Raw genomic sequence first — 14,331 nt, forward strand, 5'->3', positions numbered from 1 at the left:
GCAGCTATCTTGAGACTCTGCTTCAGCTGAGAACCTGAAAAAAACATAAAAAAAGAAAAGGGGCCAGGATAGGGCCACCGTGACTCCTTAGCTCTGGTGCAAGGGTTCCAGATGGACTAATCCCAGCCCCCTGATATTCTTACATAAAATAATTGGGTGCATATTTATACTCCGTTTGCGCCGAATTTGCGTCGTTTTTTTCGACGCAAATTCGACGCAAAACTAACTCCATATTTATACTTTGGCGTTAGACGCGTCTAGCGCCAAAGTTCATGGAGTTAGCGTAATTTTTTTGCATGAACACCTTCCTTGCGTTAATTATATGCAAGGTAGGCGTTCCCGTCTTAAAAAATTACTCCGATGCATATGCATCATATTTATACTCCCGGGCAAAAATGACGCCCGGGAGTGGGCGGGTCTAAAAAACCCGCATTAGCGCCGGATTTTAGCGCCTGGGTCAGGGCAGGCGTTAAGGGACCTGTGGGCTCAGAATGAGCCCAGAGGTGCCCTCCCCCCAGGGACACCCCCTGCCACCCTTGCCCACCCCAGGAGGACCCCCAAGGATGGAGGGACCCACCCCAGGGACATTAAGGTAAGTTCAGGTAAGTATTATTATTATTTTTTTTTGTGGCATAGGGGGGCCTGATTTGTGCCCCCCTACATGCCACTATGCCCAATGACCATGCCCAGGGGACAGAAGTCGCCTGGGCATGGCCATGGGGCAAGGGGGCATGACTCCTGTCTTTGCTAAGACAGGAGTCATTTCAATGGGGGATGGGCGTCGTAAAAAAATGGCGCAAATTGGGTTAAGGCGATTTTTTTGCCTCAGCCTGACTTGCACCATTTGTGGACGCCCATACGCCATTTTCCCCCTACGCCGGCACTGCCTGGTGTACGTCGGTTTTTTTAACGCACACCAGACTGCGCTGGCGGCGAACGCCGGCTAACGTCATTCAATAAATACGGCGCCCGCATGGTGCTTCAGAATGGCGTTAGCCGGCGCTAATTTTTTGGGCGCAAAACTGCGTTAGCGCAGTTTTGCGTCAAAAAGTATAAATATGGGCCTTGGTGTCAGGGATTTTCATTTTTGATTTTTGTTTTTGGGTCATTAGAGAAGTAATTTATCTTGGGTAGACATTGCTGAACTGGGCTGAATTTCTCTGGGACCACATTTTTTAAACTGGAAGATGTGTTGCAGTGATGATGTAATATTTCAGGAACCATGAGACCTATATACTTCATTTTGGAGTCAAAACATAAGTTTTGTGGGTTAAGTAGTGTTATAGAGACAGAAAATAACTCCTCAGAGCAGCCCTTCCACCATTTCCCAAAGTGGCAGCTAGAATAGAGGAAGAAGAGATATAGATAGAAATTAAAAATATAATAATGGTTCTTAAACCTTTTATTTATACAGCAAACAATGGTTACGATCTGAATATGGAAAAAATAATGTTTATCACTCTCGTTTTGGACTCGTTTTCATAGTTCACTTTATTTATTTGTTTCAGCAATCGCTCGAGGTACATTGGTAATGTTGAACATTTAGGAAGAGCATATCAACAGGGACATTTTTTTGTAGTACAGGTTTTGCAAGTACATATACATGTAAGTTCTTTGGGTAGAGGCTTTAGAAATTGTGTAAGTTTTAGCACCCCATCAATATCTTCAAAACCAAATTCACATGGCTCTTTCTCTACATATGCATGATTCAAAATAATTACACATCTTCTGATCAAGTAGAATGTTTTTTTTAATGTGCCCACGTACAAAATATGATGTCGGAGGAAGGTCAGTTAGTTGGACTGATCTCTTGCACTCACTCTACCAAAGATTGTCAAAGGTGTAACAGGCAGAACTCATTTTCCACCCACGCACAAGACATTTTTCTGCATCTTTAAAGTCACAGTCTTTTCCTGTCCCAGCAAATCCTTTTAAAAACCGCATAGGGTCAGCAGTTAAACCTCCAAGCTTTGTTCCAATTTTGCTCATAGCGCAATCATCCGTAAGAATATCTGCCTTGATAAGAACACCGGGATTCTCTTGGTCAAGTTGCTTTTACAGAATATGAAGAAGGATTAAGGGCCTGATTATGAGTTTGGTGCACGGGCACACCTGTTAGCCAAACTCCCAACGGGGTGGTTTCCACCATCCTGGCAACCTCCCTGCCGGACCCATCAAGACTTTCCTGCTGGGCTGACTGGCAGACACCAAGGTTTCTACTGGTCAGCCCAGCGGGAAAGTGGCGGCAGCATTGTCGCTGGCTCGTAATCAAGCCAGTGGCAGTGCTGTTGCCCTCAGGGGACTCCAGCACCCTACGAGCATACAGTGCACATTACAGGGGTGCTGGGCAGAGGGACCCCTCCACTACCCATTCCAGGGTACCCCGGTGGCCCCCTGCCCATGTTCTCTGCCAGCCTTTTGGCTGAAGGAGAAACAGATTGTACTCAGAGTTCAGCGCAGCCCTGGTTGATTCCAAACTGCACCACCGTCAACCCATCGGGATCTCCAATCCCAGCCGAACCGGCGGTAGGTTGGCGGGACTGCCCCGCCAACCTCGTAATGTGGTGGTCAGACTGCCACAACCACAGTGGTCTGACAGCCACTGCGAGTGTGGCAGTCCAAGGACATTCGTAATTAGGCCCTAAGGGGGTCATTCTGACCCTGGCGGTCTTGGACCGCCAGGGCGCAGAATGACGGAAGCACCGCCAACAGGCTGGCGGTGCTTCCAAGCCCATTCTGACGGAAAACCGGGGCCGGCGGTTTCCCGCCGTTTTTGCCCCGGCTGGGCGAATCCACCAGGGCAGCGCTGCAAGTAGCACTGCCCTGGGGATTCTGACCCCCTTACCGCCAGCCTGTTTCTGGCGGTTTGCACCGCCAGGAAGAGGCTGGCGGTAAGGGGTGTCCTGGGGGCCCCCGCACTGCCCATTCCACTGGCATGGGCAGTGCAGGGGTCCCCTAACAGGGCCCCGGCCAGCTTTTCACAGTCTGCCTAGCAGACAGTGAAAAGCGCGACGGGTGCAACTGCACCCGTCGCACGGCCGCAACACCGCCGGCTCCATTCGGAGCCGGCTTCTGTGTTGCGGCCTCATTCCCGCTGGGCCGGCGGGCGCTAACTTGGTTAGCACCCGCCGGCCCAGCGGGAATGTTGGAATGCCGGCAGCGGTCTTTTGGCCGCATGGCGGCCGATTGGCGGTTCCCGCCTGGCGGGCGGCTACCGCCGCCCGCCAAAGTTGGAATGACCGCCTAAGTGTCTTTTCTCACCTGTTCCATAACCTGTCCATAACTCTGACACTCCTTGATTTATGAACATTGCATGGCATCCAAGTAGCACAATAATAATATCTGTGTCATTTGACAGCGCAATGATTCAATTGGAACCATTTCGAACAGCCCACTCAACATGTTGCACAACATTAAGGTCAGCTTCCTCCAATTTGCTGTTAAGTGCTTAAACAGTATGGCTGTACTTTTGAATTTATTTCTGCAGGCACCAATTCCTCATTGACATCATTCCACTTACAATAATTGGTAATTCACAGGTCACTGTAGCATCAGAAATGTTTTGGTTCATCTTGCTCGATGCTGATTAGTAGAGTTTATCACGTTGCTCAGGTATAGGTGTTGAATTTTTGAGGTAGGCAAAGTCAATTGTTCCACTTTTAAACATTTGTCTGATTCTCTCACATTCTTAGGCACATAGTGCGAGATAACTGTCAAAAACAATGTGCAGTTCTTGCAAGGTGTACATTGATTTTGAAATCTGTAGAATAGTCTGAATGACCTCTTTGAAGTTTTGCAAATTGACCATTCGCAATTGTGACATATAGTCCACAACAACAGTGTGATGAGTACACCTTTTCAAATTGAAATTCTTCAGGTGAAAGTTTTTTTTCAAGCTCCTTTAGAAGATTGCGCTTCACTGGTTTGGTTGCAGCATATACATCAATTAATGCATTTGTTGGAAGAAGATCATGCAACAGAATGTCCTTTATAAATTCACTGCTTTCTTTTGCTACATCTATCTCTCTATGTGCTTGTGAAAGTTGTTTTTTGAAACCTGTTTTGTTGTGGCTTGTTGGACGAAACTCTTACTATGGCAGTTCAAGCGTGGAACTTTGGCTTTATGATTGATTATGATTGATTGATTATGTCAATCTCTTTCAACACAAATCCCTCCTGTTATAGTTCTGCACATAGTTCCAATCCATGTTCCAGGACATCTAGTAGGCGTGTCTTTATATCTTTATCAACATATTGTATGGTCACAAAGTTGTATAGTTGCACAGGCTCAGTCATCTCAAAGGGGGGTTCCTTGATCCTGCATGAAATGAAGAAGGCTGTCAACATGTTTATTAAAACATTCTCCTCTCTTTCCCACAAGTTTGTGGTGAAGTACAGTATCATGATGATCCATTAATTTGAATTTGTCATCTCTCCGAAAACATTGAAAATAGAAGGACTTCATGGTAAACTAGCTTCCATTGAGCAACATATTTACTTTTACGTGTCTGACTGACAATTCCCTTGGAGCTTTTCTGTGATCACTGGATCGTCTGTTCCGGTTTCATATCTGAAGCCACAGCATCAAACCTTCCCTCTCTGTCTTTCACCACAAAATGTCTTTGGATGATTTTCTGTAGAGGCATGCTTTTTTCACCTCTAGCTTCTTCACTCTTTCCAAGTACCCGGACACATATCTGAGGTAGCTTATGCAATCGAATTCACGAAACACAGTAATCAGTGACTCCACAGTCTTCACGGGCAACTCCCAATCATGTTCCCAATCTGGATGTACCAAATGTTTCACTAGCGCTATCATATATAAAACATTTTCACAGTACTGGCAAAGTGTGTTTTTCCTTCACATTCTTTGACAAACTCTAAGAACTTGGTTTTCAGGTTTTCTGATTCTGAGCTGACTGAATTGAACATTGCCTGGCATTGCATTATGTCTTTTGAAAGAAGTGTACCCTGTACCTTGTTCACATCTGAGATAAGATATGCAAAACCTAATTTGTCATTCTTGTTCCAGGAAGCATTCCAACACAATGTTTTTATAGCCTCAGATATGATGAGCATACCTTGTAACGAGCAAACATAATGAGTTCCAATCAATACTGACTGGACAGTTTTGCTTCCAAAGATTTCAGCCTCAATAAGTGCATCGCCTATGCCACATCCACTGAGATAACTTCCTGCACACCTCAATGCAACTTTTTCCATGTGAAAAACGCCCATCATTGGCTAAAGATTATCAGATTCTACTGGATTGCTCATAAAAATGTCAGCTAAAATACTGGAAACACCTTCACAGAAAATTGGCAGGATAGGCTGGTCTTCAAGCTGAACACACACATTTTGGACATTTTTTAGAGCTGTGTATACTGCTGCATAGTTTGTGATTGGAGATGGTATTACTGGTAAAAATCCAACCTTCTTCAGTTGGACAGAATTCTGGGAGATCAGAGCATGAATTCCAGCCCACGGAGGAACTGACTGTTGTTCATACTTCAGTCCACACCAAATAAGCAACATGATAAATTCAGTTAAATCAGCTTTCAGCTCTGCGGACCTCAGTATCAGGTAGAAGAAGATTCATGCACTCAGCCACTTTCAAACTTTCTGGTAGACTGGGGCATGTTGATAGCTTGTAGTGATTTTGCAAACGTTGGCAAGGCATTTGGGTTATAAGTTTGCAGCTTTGTTTGTTTATGCCTACAGCTAACACAGCTTGTTTTCCAGCAGGTACTTCATTGGTATAGTCTTGCAAAAAGCACTGTGGCAGTATCATGTGTGCTGAATGTTCCAGACAAAGAAAAGGTGTCTTCAAAATCAAAATTATGAAAAGCAGCAATCATAAATCCTTTCCTGGTAAAGTGACTTGGAAGCGGTCGGATTCACAAGATTTTAAAGCATGAGCTGCTAACAAGTTCCTGCTCCGTACTATGTCATTATAACTTGTTAATACACCAATCCTATTCATTGAAGTGATTAGCTCTCTACTTTTGCACTTGTCATTGATTGTGTAGGCAGTCATCATGAGCAGCGGAGTTTTTATTTTGCCGTGATGTAATTCATAAAACGTGATTTGGAAAAGAAAATACATTTGCACAGCATAAGCCTGTCGGTTCATGGGATTGTCTTTCACTTTTTCGCTTATATCTTCAAAAGCCATCATCAATGTTGTCGGCTTCTGTTCCAAACTCAAGAACTTTAGTTTGTAACAGTTTTGCTTTGCTGATATTAAGCAATGATGTAAAAAATGTTAAGACAACATCATGCGCTCTTGTTGACTCCCATGATTTGTGGAGCTGTGGGGAATCCCAAAATGTGTCTTTAAGTCCAAAATCTAAATCTTTCACGATGTTTCTTTAAATGGTTCCTGCTGATTTTACTATATCTTGTGTTCTTATTTTGGCAGCAAGAACTTCAGGAGTCATATCAGCTGAGAACACAATAAATGGTTCATTCTTTTTGTTACACCAACAAAAATGAATTCTGTCATTGTATATCGCACCACAAAAATCCTAAATTAATATGGATTAACAGTTTCCTCAATGTTGACAAATATTTCAGCGCAGCCCTGGTTGATTCCAAACTGCACCACCGTCAACCCATCGGGATCTCCAATCCCAGCCGAACCGGTGTGAACCCATAGCCATCACTCACAAATGTCTTTAAAACTTAATTTGCTTTTCCAAAGAGTGTAAACTTAACTGAAGGCTGGCGGTTACGCTGCTGCTGGGAGCTCATTGTACATTCATATTTTCAAATGTATGCAGGCATGCTGTTTGGGTGGGCATACACATCTGCTGCAAATACATTCACCTCACTGTTTGGATCAGCTACTCGGCTGAAAACTTAATCTTGGAAGAAACTATTTGGGGGAAAAAAAATTGTCCTTTGAGTCTGACATTCTCTGTACCTTGTTCTTTAGTCAGTCCCTTTGGCCCTCGTTCTGGATAAACCATAGATAACACATTGGAGATCCTCTGCTCTCTGTTCTGTTGTTGGGGGAGAAATAGGGGTAGCCATCGATCTTCTAAGTGGAAGGGCATTGCGTTTGGTTGTCGTTGCTTTTTCAGAAGTCTCAGTTTCTTGTTGTGATCTTGTTTTGATTCAGTGGTGTCCGCTGTTCTTTTACTAATTTATTCCAGGCTTTTTTTCCACTGTATACAACTTGTAGCACTTGTTGTTACCATGATAAAATATTTGATCTTCTTCACCCATCAGTTTCAATATTTTCTAAACCTTTGTAAACTTCATCTTGCTGTATTTCTGCAGCATCCCAAACTCACTTCTGTCCAGCTGCAATTTATGGTAGTTTTAAAACAACTCTCACTCACTGTGAGCAGAAGTTTTGCCTGCTTCCCTGCCCACAGAGATGCAGGCAGGGAAACAGACAAAAGGATTGCTCTCACACAGAGGGAGCTGCATGTTTATCAGCTCCCTTTGTGTGAGAGCTATGCCTCCTGCAGGAGGTGGGGAGCTGGCTGGGACTGTAGGGGCCTTGAGGCTCCACCCGCAGTCCTCATCTGCACATTTGGTGCCCCGTAGGGCACCCAAGAGACACGGCTGGGCCTTGGGGGATGGGGTGCCTTGTGTGCCTTTTGGTACCATAATTGTTACCATTTCGTGTTGCACTATAATTCTGTGATGACATGAATCCTCCTATATAGAGGTCAACAAGACTACAAAGACGTAAATCTCCACCAAACCAGAGTCTTTCCTCTTATCTATATGAAGTAAGTGCTTCTTTGTTTTATAGAGATGTCCTCATATTCCTCGCATCAAGAATGCACCATCAAAATTAGCTGGAAACACAATGGGGGCCCTGTGGGGTGCCTTTGTTTCATTGTTGGCCTCTCCATAGGAAGATTCATGTTATCACAGAATTCTGGAGAAAGACGCACGAGGAACAATACATTGTGAAACATGCACAAGGTTGATGGAGTCATTTCCTCGTGGTCCATTAGGCAGCTGTATTGTAGAATACACACTGGACTTTTACCCAACAAGGTAGCACTTCCTAACTAACCATTAGAAAGTACTCCAACTGGTTAGACATTTTGTGTAAAACTGTGTACTCTTGTTGGATAAATGAGAAGGTGAGCTTCTGACCTGGCCATAATGCTCATTTCACCTGAATACCCACCTCAACAGGAAGCACTTACAAATATAAACATGACAGGTGCCCCAGTTGAAGCTCCACTTCTGAAAGGACAAGTGATCCTAACTTCTGGTCTTGGCAAAGGCAAAGCAAGTGTGCTTACTTGGCGAGTCCATAGTGAAAAATGATCTGAAATCTTTCGTGGAGGTGAATGCATCTTTGATCTGTATGAGACTGTGATGAGTGGGTTCCTTATTGTCCTCTCCTGGGGGGGCTGCGCAGCCCCCCTCCCCTGGGCTAATTTTAGCCCCAATACCCCATCCACGGGGCCCGTCTTCATAATATATTTTGTTGTATTAGGGAGGGGGTTTGCGAACCTTCCTCTCCCGGCTGGATTAATCCCACAGACAGCATCATCTGGAGCCCGGCCTTAACATATATTTTTTTGGGGGAAGGGGGCAACATACCTCCTCCCAGGCGAATCTCTGCCCCAGGGACCCCATCCCCTGGGGCCTGGTCATGCCACCTGGGTGCCCCCAGCACACCCTGTCACCACCATTGGGGACTGTGGGGGAGCATGAATGATCTGGCGGTCCCAGCCAGCTCCCTGACTCTTGCAGGAGCCAGCATTGTTGTCACAGACAGGGAGCTGCTAAACATGCAACTCCCTGTCTGTGATAGCAATAGTTTCCTCAGTTTCCCTGCCCGCATTTGTTTATATATCTATCTCTCTCTCTCTCTCTATATATATATATATATATATATATATATATATATATATATACATATATATTACCTACAGTTTTGCCTATACCTTCAGCACAGTTTGACAAATCTTTACCAAATTTTCAAAACTAGTTTGCCACTCACTTCAGCTGACGTCTGGAATGTTTTGGTGTGATTCATCATGTGGGGCCAAGAAAAAGGGGGTGTCTCAAAACATCATACAATTACCTAAAATGATTTTAGACACAACTACTGCCTGAACTGCTGGACAGGTTACATCAGATTTGGCAGCAAGCTAGATATTTCTCCAGAAGGATCTACATTCTGTGATTTATATAAATAAATCCTAGATTCTGTATATCTAGGAACTCGGATCCACTGTGGATCTACCATGGTGGATCCAAGGGGGCACAAACCAAAAGCAAGGTCTTGATTGGCTGGCTGCAACCTGAGAGAAAAGTTGCAGCCTCCATTTTGTTTATCGGCTTGGTCTTGGGGGGGGGGGATTAAATATGATATAAGGAGTCAGGATAGAAGTATCATGATCCCATGCAGCTGATGGAGAGGTCTTTTTTGGGGCACGCTAGGATCTGCAGATCCACCTCGGTGTTAAACAAGCCCATAGTGTAAATCTGCAATAGATCCATGGTTCTTAACCCCAATTAAAAAAAATACACACACACTCACCAAACCCCAATTGTACGCAGCCTTTGGCAGCAGTTTGGAGGTTGGTCGCAGGGCCTAACCAAAGGCTGTGCATGGTATTGGTTGGCTTAATGTAAGGTAATTAAATATTACTATACGTTAAAAAAACATAGACATTCACTGAAAATACTAAAGGTTACAGGGACGTTATAGTTAGGAAACTGATTTTAAAAACTTAGAAATTCACTTAAAAAAACAATGCTCATACGGACTTTATAGTTAGGTTCACTTTTTAAATGTAGAAAACCTTTCAAATTCACCTATTATAGTTAGAGTTATCTCAAGTAACTATAGCCAGTGCCCAAAGATAACTATAACTTACACCCTTGCCATGCACTGTGATTTACCCACAAATTACGGTACTTATGACATTTTCAAAAACATAATTGATAATATCAATGCAATATTCAGTAAGATATTTGACAAAAATAAACGTGCATGGCGGGGGTGCGAGTTATAGTTACCTTAGTGCACAAGCTTCAGTTACTTGAGATAACTCTAACTATTATAGGTGAATGAAGGGAGTCCGTCACGGACCCCCAACACCAGTGCTTGCCACTTCCCTGGAGCTGTTTAAGTTGGAGGGGGCCGCATGCCCCACCTCGAGGAGCCATAGATGGCAATGGGGATCATCCCCCCGAGGGCCGGCTCCTTCTGTGTCCTGGGGTGCCCATCCCCAAGACATAGCTGTTTGCTCTGACATGGCAGGATTATTGTCAGCTCCCTCCAAGTCACAGCAAACACTCACTTGCTGGAAGAGGAGGTTACTTCTGTTTCCCTGCCTGCAGAGATGCAGGCAGGGAAACAGAGGAAATTATTGCTCTCACAGAGAACATCTTTAGCCGTTCCCTCTCCATGACAGCAATGCTGGCTCCCGCAGGAGGTGGGGAACCAGCTGGGACCACAGGGGCCTTCAGGCTCCCCCTGTGGTCCCTAACCATTTTGACTGAATGCCCTGGGAGGCACCCAGATGAAATGGCCAGGCCCTGGGAAATGGGGTACCTGGGGCAGAGATCGGCCTGAGGAAGGGGGCTGCATGGACCCCCTCCCCCCAAACAAATTAAGTGTTTAGGCCAGGCCCCAAGGGATAATTGGTGTCCTTGGGGCTGAGATTAGCCCGGGGAGGAGGGCTGTGCGGTCTCTCCTAAAAAAAAATAATATATGAAGGCCGGTCCCCAGAGATGGGGTACCCAGTGTTGAAATCTGCCAGGAGAGGGGGCCTCCATACCCCTTCAAAAAAAATTAGAAGGCCAGGCATCAGGGAATTGGGTACCCGGGCCCAAGATCAGCCCGGGGCCCTGCTCTCCTAAAAATAAAAATATATTAATGCCTGTCCCCAGAGGATCAGGCCCGGGGCTAAAATTGGCCACAGGAGGTGGGCTGCGCGGACCCTGTCTCCAAAAAAATATTTTAAACGGTGGGCCCTGGTGGATGAGGTCCCCGGGCCAATAAAATTGTAGAAGGCAGGGCCCCTGGGGATGGGGTCCCCAGGGCCAAAATCGGCCAGGGAGAGTGCCCACGCAGGCCACCCAATGGAATTGTAGTGGGTCCCAGGGAATGAGGTCCCCGGGGCTCAAATTAGCAGGGAAATTGTGGCCACGCAGACCTATGGCCACCTCCTTCTGCACATGGCCAAAGGTCGTGTGGAGTATGAGGTTGGGTGGTTAGGGGGGTTGGACATAGGCACTAGTGGCAGGCAGGACCCTGCGGCCAACACCACCGCGGGACATGACTCATAGTTACCTTAGGGCACAAGTTATAATTACTTGAGATAACTCTAACAGGTGAAATTCTATGTTTTTTTACATTTAAAATGTGAGCCTAACTAACTATAACGTCACTGTAACCTTTTTTTTTAAGAGAATACATATGTGTATATTTTTATATATATATATATATATATATATATATATATATATATATATATATATATATATGTATATATATAAATCCAAAGACCAGTCATTTCTTATTCGTTTTTTTTTTTTTATATATTTATATTTTCTGATTCCTCAGGACACCCAGATCCTTATTTTTTGTTCGAGGCTGCGGGGAGACCGAGGGCCACTGCAGCTCTGCTGGCTTCCCTGTAAGCACCAATTGAAGGTGATGGCAGGAGCCAGGAATTATTTCTCTTTTTTTTTAAATATATATATATTCGGGAAGGTGTGTGTGGCCGCTTCCAACCAGTACTGGCCTCAGGGACACCATCCACCAGGGCTGAACTTGATGCAAAGGGGAGGAGGGTGAGCAACTTCCCTCTCCTAACCAACCTTGGTCCCTGGGACCCCATCATCTTGGGTCTAAATTACTTTAAAGGGGTGGGGGGGTCATAAAAAAACAATATGGTTCGAATCCTATGCCTTTCTGTTTGTATACAATGCATTGATACCAGTTCATAGTTTAAAGTTCTGTATTAGAAATATTGTTACTTATACACTCAAACTAACAGAATTACCTATGTGACAAAAACAATACCCCACTGAGCTAGCTAAATAAGACACTAATCTGTTATCTGCATGTCACAGGTTGTGCTTTGCAGCAAGACCATTAACCCTCTATGCTACTGTATCATGAATCAAAACTGTGACTAGACAAATGACAGAGCTCTCCCTAAAGCGCAATAACCACCAGAAGTATCATGCAGTTGTAATTCTTCAATGAAAAATGCGGGCACACAAAGATCTCTGCAAGCTGCTTTTTTCTCTGTTCAGTCTGTCATGCAGAGGGCACTCCCTTGACCTTGGCGCCCCTTGCAACAGCACCGGTCGCACGCCCTAAAGCCGGCACTAATCACACTATTCACCCATCTCCTGAGGAAAGATTGGGTTACTCTAGTTTGTTCTAGTTGCCTTTGAAAGTTTAGTCTCTTTGCCGAAATCAAAGTATGTCATGGATGTTTGAGCCATTCTTTTAGCAACATGGAAGTCTTGTTCTTGTCTATTACATCAAAGCAACACTGCTCTCATGCTTCAGAAGTTCAAGAAAGTGCTGGGGTAGAGCAGTTGGTTAGAATATGAAGTGTCCACAATGGCTACCAATCACTAGACATGTGTGGAGTTCAGAGATTTCTGATGGATTTGAGGATAATCACGGGTCTCAGCTCAGAACAAATCGAAGTCTTCAGTCATCTGGAAGTTTATGTTGTTACAAGTTCATACTCTGTGAGTAATACTTTCACTTTTGTTTCTTCCTGACCATGGGTGACACATTTGGTGAAGAAGCCCTTTCACTAGGTGAGTTTGAAGACTACCTACGCATATATGCATGTCTTATTGGTTTGTAGCTTGGATCGCTGCTTTAGGACTTTGAAGTTGTTGGTCGCCATGTCATTAACAGTGGGCTCTGACACTGATGGCTTCTAGCGCTTCAATTCCTTGGATCGTTTCCACTTCCTTGGAGTGTTGCTGCATCTTAGAAATATGATGGCACTTCTTAATCCTACAATTCTTCTGTTAGAGATTGCTAGGTGACTTTTTAAACTTTAGAAGTTGTGAGCTCCCTCTGAGTGGCAGGTTTGTCCCTTCAACTTATGGTGATGGTAAATTAAGTGGTGCACCTTCGTTAAGTGGTTGAGGTCTTGGCAGGTTGCCGTGCATTAAAAATGCTGCTAGGCTTGCTCTACATGGGCGTCATTGTTCCTCTGTTTCGTCAGCTTCGTACAGTTTGTATTCTATGCCACTCTCAAATATGGTCATCTTTAAGGCTCTTTTTCTCAGTTTTTGTGATGTTCATTATTTCGGCCGACATATACAGAAGAAGCTTCGCTACGGCCAGACTAGCCCATAGAGCAATCAGGCAGTGTCAGATGGGCTGGTCTGAAAGATCAGTGTCTAGGCCGTTTTTTAGCAGTTTGTGGGATACTGTTTTATAGCCAGGTGGACCAATTTTTGCTGCTGATTTGACATTACCACAAACATTATCTGTAACAAACACAAATGCATACCGTCTCCCATTCCTTGCAAAAAATACGAAATAAATAATAAAGGTAAGTCAAAACTGTTGCATTTTAAAAGATTACCACGATTTTTTCTAATTAATAACAATTGTTTCGAAATGTGTTGCAGTTTGATTAATTTAACATTTAATAAAAATGTCTTCTTAAGAAAAAATATTATTAATAAGAAATGAGCTAAGATAATTTTAACTAACTACTATCTCAAAGAAGTTAGATTATTCATAATTAATTAATTTTTAAAAAGCCCTGTGCCAGGATGGGAATGTGCCCTACATGGTGTGCTGGTATGCTGCCTTGCCCTGAGTGCTCAAATTCAAGTGTATCTGATACCCTGGCTTTTATGGCTCTAGAGTCACGCTAATCTAAGTATGTGCACTGAGACCCAGGCCTGCCCTGACTATGAGAGGTCCTAGACCTTTCCAGTTATCTGGTGGGATGCACAAAATGTGTCCTCATTTTGGGCAGAGGACTACTGTCAATGCATTTGGTATTGAGCAAAAAGCAGTGGTGACAGTATCCCCTGTTGTTTAAGATTAGTATTGTGACCCGATTGTTTTACCTGCATCAATGGGAGGGAGGCATAATAACCCCACTTGTGAAAAGTTCATCTGTTATTGTGTATCCCCAGAACCTTGCTCTGGCATACCACATATGCACACATACAGGGTATGTATCGCATGTACAGTGATAGTGTTATATTTGTGAGCGTGCCTAAGTTCTGAGGCCAGTAAGACACATTGGATACCCCTGGCCTGCACAGCACAAGAAGGAGCGTGAGAACAGCTCTCCTGGACAGTAGAAGATTATTGCCTGTGTGCTTGTGGATGGAGGA

Source organism: Pleurodeles waltl, chromosome 6 (genome assembly GCF_031143425.1).
Source record: "Pleurodeles waltl isolate 20211129_DDA chromosome 6, aPleWal1.hap1.20221129, whole genome shotgun sequence".
NCBI classification, from domain to species: domain Eukaryota; kingdom Metazoa; phylum Chordata; class Amphibia; order Caudata; family Salamandridae; genus Pleurodeles; species Pleurodeles waltl.